The sequence below is a fragment of the Phasianus colchicus genome, chromosome 14, assembly GCF_987193195.1.
Source record: "Phasianus colchicus chromosome 14, bPhaCol1.hap1.1, whole genome shotgun sequence".
NCBI lineage: Eukaryota > Metazoa > Chordata > Aves > Galliformes > Phasianidae > Phasianus > Phasianus colchicus.
In genome coordinates, this window is record NC_143449.1 from 15,798,664 (window position 1) to 15,810,052 (window position 11,389).

General features: G+C 45.2%; 1 long non-coding RNA gene across 1 annotated transcript; it reads right to left on the reverse strand.

The window, feature by feature from the left end:
- Window positions 1-3,007: 3,007 nt before the first annotated feature.
- Window positions 3,008-6,676, reverse strand: LOC149916038 (uncharacterized). The gene is made up of 3 exons (XR_016471224.1): window positions 6,621-6,676; window positions 4,095-4,192; window positions 3,008-3,396 (listed from the first exon to the last, which is right to left on the reverse strand). It is a non-coding gene; the product is annotated as an uncharacterized LOC149916038 (long non-coding RNA).
- Window positions 6,677-11,389: the final 4,713 nt, after the last annotated feature.

Sequence of the window (11,389 nt, forward strand, 5' to 3'; positions counted from 1 at the left end):
TTTTTTTTTTTTTTTTTTTTAAGAAAGAGAGAAATGCATGTAAATGGGAACTTCCCCCAAGCTAGCTTTGATCACGTTCCATTTCTCATCTAACCCCCAGACATCCCAAACGAGCCGGGAGGAATCAAGACATTACATGAAAGACACAGAGCTTCGAGTGCTGATCTCCCAGATTTCCTTGCATGTTAACAGCAGGGATGGAGTGACACAGGGCTCTGTACCTGCACTCACCCACTGCCTTCGTTCTGCCCCATGTCACATCCTGGTGGAGCAGGGCCACTCACGTGTCACCAGGGATTGCCATGCTCACCCCAGACCCAGGTTTCTGAAGGTCAGTTTCCCCACAGCCCGGGCAAGGAGGGATCACACTGATTAGGTGCCGATTTTGGTAAGCTTCTTAGACCCAACCCATGAGGCTTTTCTGGATTTGTGTGCCCGTAATTTCAATAAAGGAGCTTCTTCCATATGTGCACCTTCTCAGCATCTCCATTTGCCTTTATCTTTGATTCATCCTTAAAAACAACCATAAAAGGTGCACTTCACATTTCATCCCCAGTTTCTCAGAAGTGCCTTCCAAGGACAGAGGAGCACCCAACTCCTTTCCCAGGGACCTGCATGTGCCTGCACTGATGGCATTCACACACCCACGTGCATTGACTTGGCGATACATCCAATATTCCTCCTAGAGCACCCCCTGGGCCCTGCCCTTTGAACATCCCTCAGCACATCCCTCTTATGTCAGCATGTTATCTTCTATTTTATATTCCTCACAAAGCTGCCAAGACCCTATCTGCATCCCTTCAAGTGTAGAACAGACAGAACTCCTTTTGAGCCCAAATCTTCTCTCTTTCCCCACAGTGCCACACCTGGGTTGGTTTGTATCTTTACCACCAGGCTGCATCATTGCTTGCACGAGCCCTGAGCCCTTCCAGAGAACGAAGAAAAGAACGCAGACTTTAACTATGGCGCAGACATCTCCGTATATAGCCCTGTGCTATTCTTATCCTCATGCAGTTCTGCCCAGGGAAGCCACTGAATGAGAGGCACAGTCAGAGCATGTCCCATCACTCCATGGCCCAATTAGAGAGACTGAAAGAACAATTTGAGGCCAGCGCTAATTCCTATGCCTATAGGAGGTGCCTGGTGATGCCAGCCCTGCTTGTTTCAGGAGCAGTGCAAGCATTCAAACCATGCAGCATCCCAAGTGAACCTCCTTTCTGGCACTGCCTCTCCTTAAGGTGGGGTCTGACTTGACCCCATAACATCATCCACCGTTTTTATTAATTAGTTTTACTCTCCAGTCACAGAGCAAGAGGCTCTTTTACCTCTCTATGCCCAGGGGCATGGTCTCAGCCCAAAGGGCCCCTCTCCATCGATGCAGTTTTTGACAGCAAACCAGAAAATACATTTACAGCTGCTCAACAGCATTCTCATGCTGAAGCTGTAAACTCCTCCCACGGCCTGTATCTGAGTCTCCTGCGCATCCCCTCTGTGCTGCAGGGCTGCCCCAAAGCAGAGCTCTACCAGGAGCTGCTATGCTCTGGGCTCCCTGTACCCCCACACCAGTGGGGTCAACCAGCCAGGCCAGGGCCACATCTGCTGATGTAAGAAGGAAAATCGTTCTATAATGCACTATCCCAGATCTCCTCAAAAAGAGCTCCCAATGAGGCTTTGGCTGTCCAGAGCTTTTGGATTGGATTACAGTCACCTCCAAGCATCACCCATTGCTTTTATCAATTATTTTTACTAGCCATTATTTCATCTAGACAGATCCATGAACATTACAGCCTGCCACCTTCAGCTCAGGTAGGAAAGTAACAGCTTCATGTTGCTCACACACAGCAGTGGATCTGATTATTTACACGGCAGCATCCAGCATAAATCACATAAACCTTTTATTTCTAGTAAGCACCCTCTGCCAAAAAGAAAATGTTTGCACTCAGCTCTGTTTCTCCCTACCCCAGCAGGCAGCTCTGGGTTTTTCTGGCTATCAGGCTATAAGAAGCCTTGCACAAAGATGGAGTGCGAACACAGCCAGAGCTGGCCAACAGCTCAGCACCACAGCAGCATCAGGCCTGAGGGAGCCAGCAGTCCCACATCTGGAAGCAACTCCAGCACCCACTGGATGCAATCTCCATCCTGGTTGAGCATTGCATTGGGGGAAACAAAGCAAGACAAACCTTGGTTAGATCAGCATCAGTCCATGCACAACACTCTGCCTCTGAGGTTCCCAAGCACTGCTCCAGCCTCAAGGAAAGATGCTCTGAGTTTAGGACAAGGATGTCACTCCTACAGACAACCCTTCCAGCAGGGCACCTGTCTTCCTTCAAACACAGCTAAGAACACGTGCTTTTTAAACACAAAGTGTGGCAAATTGAGTCAAAGTTTTAGAAATGCTACAGTGCCAATACGCATTTTGAATGTGTTATTAAATAATCAAAGCTAAGCAATAAAGTCTCCTCGAGTCAAAAAACACTTCCAAACATCAGTTTTGTCATGGCAGCGTCTTTCTGTAACGGTGCAGCAAGAGGCAGCCAGCAGACATGGGGCTGAATACCTCACACACTTTTGTGAGAAAGTGCATTTGCACACATAGCGTGCGGAGAGCCCAGGCTCCTGGAAAAGCCTGCTCCCGTCAGATCAGATCAGGCTTATAAACGGGCTGCTTTGGGGGAGGGGAGGGCAGGGAGGAGGCTAATGGCTGCTTTATTGCATTAGACAGTATCTTCATTAAGGCAGAGAGGAGTAACCGAGGGGAATGTGCGCGTAGCGTGACTTCTTTGCTAGAACCCCACAAACCGCCAACTGGCAGCTCCTTGGCTCCTGGCCACCCAAATCCAAGGGACCATCTGGCAGCTGGTTCAGTTATCCCTCCCCGGTTAACAGATGAGCGCGAGATGGTGCAGGAACAGCATTTTGCAGAAGCAATTAGTTTAATCCTCAGCTAAACAGTTTAAATTCCAAGCTATTTGGAAAAGAAAAAAAAAAAAAAAAACCAACACAAAAATGCAACAACAACAACATAAAACACACCAGCAAGAATAACCAACGAGCAGCCAGTTCTGGTGGTGTCACCACAGACACGTGCCCATGGGGCTGGTGACAGCTGCACCCGCACTTTGCTGCTCCTTGCTCCACGTGCCGGACAGCAGAAAGCCACCAGATTGATTCCAAGGCTGCAGCCAACATCCCACCACCACCACGTGGTGCCACAGTGCACCCAAAATCCGGCTGGGTGCAGGTGGTCTGCAAAATGCAGAGCTGAACATCAGCTCCCAACCCTGGGAGAATCGTTTGTGCTCCATGCCCAGCTCACTGCCTCCAGGAAACGGGGCTACTGGTGGGATCCTGCACCAGGAAGGTGGAATCAATGGGGGTCCAAAGCACCTGGGGAGTCTTGAATGGAAGAAATCATAGAAAAATGTTATTATTAATTACACTAATTGATTAATTGTTATTGAATTAGAATAATTTTGTTCTCTCAAGAGAAGAAAGATTTGTTTTCCAGACTCTTCTTCTGCTCGCTTCCTTAAAAGAGTGACTTTCTAACTGGAGAAGACTGAATGAGGAGCTTAACCCAAATAAAATAAATTGCCAGTAATTTCTGGTATCCCCTATGCCATTATTGAACAATTTGCATTTGAATCAGGGCTTTTTCCATCACAATCCAGCTTCACCTGATCCTGCTCTATAATCACCATCCCCATTTATGAAATCTCAGCATGTTGCCACAGAAATTATGTCACAAATTCATCATTATGACTTCCCCAGCAGGAGCAATTGGAGCTGAAGATTGGCTGTAAAAGTTGCCTTTTTACCAGTGCTGCTTTAAAGATATTTTAATATTTTTAAGGTACAGAAGTGAGATTAGCTACCATGGGGAATTAGGCGAACATGCCATAAATATCCTAAGGATATGAGATTACACTCGTGTGTCACAGGAACCATAAAATATGATCAAGAGACTTTATTGAGGATGATCTTTGAAATCAACTCCTAATCTCTGAGAGATTTACATAAAATAGGTTTAAAAAAAAAAAAGTGATACAAAATTCAAAAGAGAACCAAGCTGGTAATGGTGAAGTTATGCTTACTTCTATCAGAAAGGATGGAAGCCCATCCATCTACTTCCATCTGTTAGGCCCCTCCAAATGCCAAGGCTCACAGGTTTGGTAACGTGATAATTAGCCAGCTACCATGGCAAGAAACAGAGAGCGAACTTTTGAGGAACATCATTCATATTTAAATAATATTTCAGACCCTTCCCACTAGCACCTCTTAATGCCATTTTTCAAAGACTGTCACACGCTGTATTTCCCAATGAGAACCATCAAGGAACTTGGACGCTTGGGAAAACCTCAAAATAAAGAATATTTACACTGTTAGCAATGTACTTTGCCAGTAATTGTCTTATTACCCCCCTTAATTATTAAAAATAAGCCACATTGGAATAAAAACCTCTTTGTACGGCAGCTATCGCTGAGAAAATCATCAGAGAAGTAAGTTTGCCTTACAGAGAGCCCAGTTTGGGGAGCACACACTGCTCTGAGGCTGCCCTGGCTTTGAGGATGCTCTGCCCATGCACTCAATTAGTGCTCTGTTAATCACCCTTCCATTGCTGCTGTACCACTCCACACCCACAGGGTTGGCATTGCCATCACCCCAGCTCCCATCCTGCTCCAGCTATGCTAAGATAACATTTCTGCTCTACCTTCTGCATTCTTGTAGAGAGAGGGTGGAAGGACCCAAATATCCCTTGGCAATTAGCAAGACAGAGAAGTAGAGACATTTCCTTTATTTCCTTTTTTTTTTTTAAATCCTGTTTCAACCACCTGGGTCCAGCAGGCCCAACATCACCGTGATGCTTGGCAACTTATCTCATCAGCTCTTGGAAAAGATGTCCCATCCTTCACTGTTCCACCAATGCTTTGAGGAGCAGCTGGCAGCACAGACAGCATCTGAGATGCCCCGCACAGCAGAGGAACAAGGCTTTGGGGTAGGAAAGAAGGAGCAAAGGAAGCAATCCAAGTTTCCTCCCAGCCATCTCAGGCTCTTTTCAGGGCTTGTCTCACCTTGTCCAGGTGGCCACAGAGCCAGAGCCCACCAACTCCTTCCGGGTGGCTGGAGAGGTGGCTGCTCCCATAGCAGAGATGGAAGCCACCTCTCCAGCCCCTCTCCACTCAGTCTGTTAACTCAAACCACCACCAGTTCTCATTTGAGCTAACACAAACTGTGGTAGCTGGAAAATTACCCTGCTGTAAATCATGGCCGCTTGGTTGTCAGCCATCCATCTGCCAGTTGGATGCACAGGTTCCTCCTCTTATCCCCAGCAGCTTTCCACCTTTTCTAAATTAAGAAGCAAGGAAGCCAGCTGGCAGGAATGTCCTCTATTTAGTAGCAAGAAGACTTTTTGTGATGTTAAGTAGTTTGGCAGGTTAATTAGTTCTTTGATAGTTCCTGGTGTGCGCTGTTTGATGGGTGAGGGAGAAACCAGCCATTTTTAACCAGCTAGAAAGTGCAAAACACTGCCAAAAAGGTGCAAAACAGGGCAGAGTGGGGGGTTTTATTTCAAGAGATCTGCACGACACACCACCAGTAACCATCAGCATGTAGATCCCCCAACTATAAACAGGGGTTATTTAGCACTGTTAAGTTTGTAACATGGCAACACTTCCACTTCTGAGCAGCCACAAACAATAATTAATTAGCAGCAAACACTCTAAAGGCTAATTCATGGCTATTTCATTCCTATTCCAGCAATTACACTCTTTCAGCCAAGAGGTCCGTGCCTGTGTGTTCCCTGCTCAGCCCCACAGAGAACAGCTCGTTAAGGCAGAGCAGGAAGAAACTCTGGAGCCTGAAGGAAGGGAGAAATAAAAGGACTGGGCCTTGTGGCTCGATCCCAAGGAGCAGCTAATGAGATCCCCACCATCAAGCTACTTCAGAGACAAGTGAGGACATTGCTGAAACTCAGACACCGCATTACCTGCAAAGAGCACCCACACACACAGAGGTGAGGAGGTTTGGCCAAAAGGCCATGGACACACTACATGCCTCCACAGAACCTTCTGCCAGGATGGTCTGGAGTAGATCCCAAAGTGCAGGAGGTCAGGGCACCCTGCCTGCACCCCTAGCACTGCAGAGCTCCATACACAGCTACCTCAGCCTGCTTATCCCCAGGGTGGGAGCCCTGAATGTATTATAGATGCATCTGAGCATGCCACAGACTGCAGGATGAGAGCTAGATGTGACCTGCACCCAGATAGCCTCTCCTGGACAGAGAGAAGCTAGCATCAAATACCACAGGAACACAACCCCACTGCCACCTCAGAGGGCAGGATACATCCTCCCACTGCCACCACAAGGCAGTCAGGGACCCAGGACACTCCTTCCCCCACCAAGGGCCCTGCATTGCTGCAGCAGTGACTCTGCAGCCTGGGGATACTCTGCTAGGACCACAGTGGCACAGCCAGTCTGTCTGCTCAGAGGCAGCCTCAGCTCCCACCTCACCACACAGCCCACTCCTGCTCCAGCATCTCCCATACCACTGAATCTGAAGTCACTGATGCAATCCCCCCTCTTCCCGAGCACCCATTTCAGGAAAAAAAAGATCAACTCACATCTTCTGCTGCTTGGGACCACAGGACTGCAGAAATGCCCAACACATATCATCCCCAGCTCCTCTCCTCCTACAGCTGGGAGCACTCACATTAAGGCCCTAGGGGCTTTGCTGTTTAACTACCCACAGCTGCATCAGTAGCACCAATTTGCTGCTTTTCCCTTTTTTGGTGCTGCTCACAGCCCATGCAGGCCCACGATGGGCCGTATCACCTGCTTTCCTTCTCCCTCAGCTTCCCTCATACTTCCACAGAGCTCATTCTTTCTGCAGTGCACAAAGGGCAATAGGCAGTTGTTTCAGCACAATTTCACTACTACAGCAGGCAGGAGGAACATCAGAACAGCAGAAAGCCCACAAAGAAGAGGCAGGGCTGTTGGGCTCAGGACAGCAGGGAGCAAAGCTTCTCTGGAAGAGGGAGAATTCTGATTTCCTACACAGCCCTTTGCTTGGAAAAGTTGTAGTCTGCTTACATATGTCCCTTCTCTGATAATGGTTACTCAAAAGGGAGGTGCAAATCCTCTGGATTTACAAATATAATCTTCATCCTGTAGAATCCAAATATTTTTTGGTGCCTCCTCACATTTTGCAGTGCCTGTCAAGGAGCAGCACAGGAGCAAAACTGAAGCAGAAAATATGGGAGGCACATGTGCACATCTGATTAACCTGACTTTTTATGATAAACAAAGCAGCTCAAGGGCCCTGTTATCTCTGCCCCTGTAATAAATCTCCCTGTTTTACTGTTTTATAATGTCAAACATCTAAGAGGTTTTCCTTTAGTTGCAAATAGAACATAAATTACCTTGGGTAAACTCCTCAGAGGCTAATGTTATCTATAAAATCCTGGCCCTAATAACTTCATGGAATGTCTAATGGCTTCCCACTATTGTATGAGCAATGCTAATTAGCGTGTGCAGCCTGTAACTAAGAGGCATCTAGATTGGGAAGACAAAGTGCTGTGCTGCGAATACCATAACTGTAGCTATCAAAATAGACCATGACCCTGACCTGAGGTTTTGGATATAGGCTTGCAGCATCTCAATAGAACATGAAAGACATCCATCCTCCTTTTATCCCGTCAAAGTCAAAGACATCCCACCTGGGTGCAAAGGAGACGTACTAAGAACGATCCTCCATGTCTCTGGGAAAGTTGCAGGGCTGGTTGTAATCCCACTGAAAGCTCTACGTGATTGTTAAGCCCTTTCCTACCTGCTCTCTGCCACTTCTCCCACTTCTCAGACAGGAGGAGCTCTGCTGAAGGCAAAAGGGCAGCCCCAGATGCAACAAAGGGAAAACTACGTTACAGCTGCTAGGGGAAAACACAGCTACAGAGGCACAGTATTTAGTTCTCCAAAGAGATTTTAACAGACAATTCATGAATGCCACGTGCAAATTGGCATCTGACTTGCACCCTCATTGTAAATCAGCACAGCCCTGCTCTGACGTTTACATTCTGAATCAGGAGTGAAGGTGAGGCTGCATATCTGTTCAGAGCTATTCAAGCAAGTGGAATTAAATGTAAAACATCTGCAGTGAACATCCTTCTTTCTGTGAGGCTCTGTTATAACTTGTCAAATTTTACTTAAAATGTGACAAACGTGATGTTCTACAGCGATTGCTGGATTTGGATGGTTATTACAAGAAAAGTCTTACAAGGGAGCTGCTTTCCTTCATTTTCTGAGTCCATTACTGGGAGCACTGCAAAAAAAAAGAGAAGTAGATGTCTGTACTTCTACTTCAGAAAAGCTATACCTTTGCTTGATTTTTTTGTTTGGTTTTTGTTTTTGTTTTGTTCTTTTTAATTATAGGACAGAAACGCCCACGTACCTGCAATGGGAGAGAGAATGCTTTATTAAGTCCACTGTTTGAATTACAGTAGATGAGTTAACTGTTAGCTCCATGTCACGGCTGTTACTCACAGGTTAATACAAAGTGGGTTACAGATCACACTCCAGTTACTGGTAACCTAAGTACTTACAGCATCCAAGTCCCCATGCTGACCACTTCATCTTCAGGGCACGTGGCTGATTCAATACACAGTGAATGAGATCTTCATCCACACCATTTGCAAACTCCCAAAGAGCACTGAGACTTACTGGAAAATCAGTTACTGGAGCCCATTCTGTGTCCAATAACATTTAAAGCAAGCAGTTTGTCTACAGCTTTCTGGCTAGGGCTTACACCACCTTTAAGTTGATATATGCTCTTAACAATTTGTATTTAATTTTGGCTTCCTCTAGGGAAAGCAGGAAGCCAAAAGGCAGCTTTCAGCTTTTCCTCAGCCAAAATTGATGCCAGAAAATTCTTACCAAAGCTAACATCCAGATTCTTTCTAAACTGCCAATCTCAAACCCCGAGCCAGCAAAAACATTTAGATGTAGAGAATTTTGGTGATGAGAAGGGCAGTTGCCTCTTAGGCAAGCAGAGCACTAGTGAATCTGGGAGATGCAGATGGGAAAACAGCCATGGACAAACCATCTTAGAAACACACATCAGTGACCGTGGTTTCAGGTGCCACCTCACCTCTGGATTTTTCTAACGCCACTGTTTGGATATTAGTCAGTCATATTAGTGCCTGCCCCAATCATCCCTGTAAAAATTCATTTTAAATAGATGCACGCATACAGCTCATGATGGACTATTACAATGGAATAATTGCCTTGGCAGTGAAAACATATTAGAGTGACCAAAACTAAAGCATTTTTCTGATTGTTTTAGATAGACATTAGAGTTCTGCAACACATTGTCTCCACCACAAAAGCTGCTGAATTATGCAGTTTCAGATTCGCAAGAATGGAGCCAAAAACGTTCTCTGATGATTGCATGACAATGACTGACTTGACTTTTACAGCTGTGGCTCCAGACTACTTGCAAGCTTCAGAGACCTCCTTAACCCAGCCTTACTGTTAGCTCACTGGTATTCACAGTAAAGCACAGAAAGCTCTGTGAATGTAATTTTACAACTCAGTTTATTTTGCCTCTTGTGAAATACATATTTATTAATCTGGCAAAATTTCCTGCTGGGATTTTATGCCAATTGTAGCTCCAAGTTTTCTCATGAATTCATTTCCCTTTGAACTCGTAAAATTGCAAAGGAGCTTCAGCCAACAATTCTCATAAAAAAAATTTTTAAAGTACCCAATAAAATAAAAAACTTTAATAGAAAGGACCTTTCAAAACAAAGCAGTACCAATTTCAATAAGAAACGAAGCCTTTAGCAAAGGGAACGGTGCTTGTGGACCAGCAGATAACTGCAAGTTGATCTCTCTATTGGCAGCTCCATAGTTTTCTGCCTCTGGGAGAAGCAGAAGAGAAGCAGAGATCTTAGTGGTACAAGGGAAAATATTTGGGAGGCCAAGCTGTGATCAAAGCCACACCTGAATCTCACTTGAAACCATCTCCATAGTTACCAGCTCCTCCTGGTACCCTAACTTTGAAGTGCTTAGACCTTCTTATCAATTTGCCTTCCACAGAAGAAAATTTATTGTACTGGGACAGTTTTAAGAGGACAAACTCCCGAAAGCACACAAAATGACATGTATTTGAGCTTTCATTTGGAACTTCTTCCCATTTCACTTTGGAATAAAATAACAAAAAAAAATGTGTTCTACCAACAGTCTTCCCAATAACTTGAAAGCAGCAGTTATTAGTACAACCCTGAGTAGAACAGTGTCACAGCCACACCTGCTAACGCTCTAGCTGCTACAGCAGTAAGGTTTCTATTGTGGCTACATGCTCCACCCAAGCTTCCTCTCAACTATATATTCCTATCTTGTTCTCCAAATCAGGACTTTCTTCATTCCTATTCCACTGGCACTGTTCTGAAGATGGAGTGTGCACTCATCCCAGCTCAGCCAGGTGATCCGTGCCACACGTAAGTAAACTGGAAGGAATAACTACAAAAAGAGGTGAGAACTGAAATCCCCATACCAAAGTTATATTTTTGAAAGGATATTAAACACTAACTACAATTATCTGGTATTTATATGACTATGAGAAGATATGGAGTCATTTTGGGTCTTGTTAAATTGCTGGCTTAGACTCTGAAAAGCAGCTTCCAGCAATGAATGTTTCCATATGCCAGTTAATAAGCTTTGAGTATTTCACCCATTAATCTGAGCGAACATCCCCTTATTCATCTCTAGCAGGGCCAGTAACACAGCCATTTGAATTATGTCTGCAGTGACTCTGCTCAGCCTCAAGTGCAATTCAAGACACTGGAGTCTCTTTAGAGCCTTGACATTCTGAAGAGAAGAATGTCTGCAGTCTTATAACTCAAGCAGCTATTAAAATACTCCATATTGTGCAAACCAGCATTTAAGCACAAGCTCTGCAGAGAGGAAAGACGAGGTTTCACCTTTAAGAATCATCTATTCCCAATCCCACTGAGTCAAGGCTAAAATTTCTGACAAGCTGCAGCTTTCCTAGGATGAAGAACAATAAGGTATGTGTTTCAGAGGGCTAAAAGAAGCAAAAGGGTTTGCTCTGGACAATGCTTTACAAAGCAGAAGTGTTCTGGAGGAAGAGTACTGGAGGAAGAGTAAGCACACAGATGAAGCACAGCAGCTCCAGAAGCCTCTTGCCATCCTAGAATTATGGATTCAAGTGACCTACCAGTCCTTCTGCTTGCACAATTTCCACCCACACAAGAAAAATAGCACATGAAAGTCACAGTCAAACTGTTTACAAGCAACACAAAGTGGAGAGCTATCAGTGGGTCAAGCTAATGCAATCCTTGTTCAAACAGCAAAGGCCTAATTAACATGAAAAGAA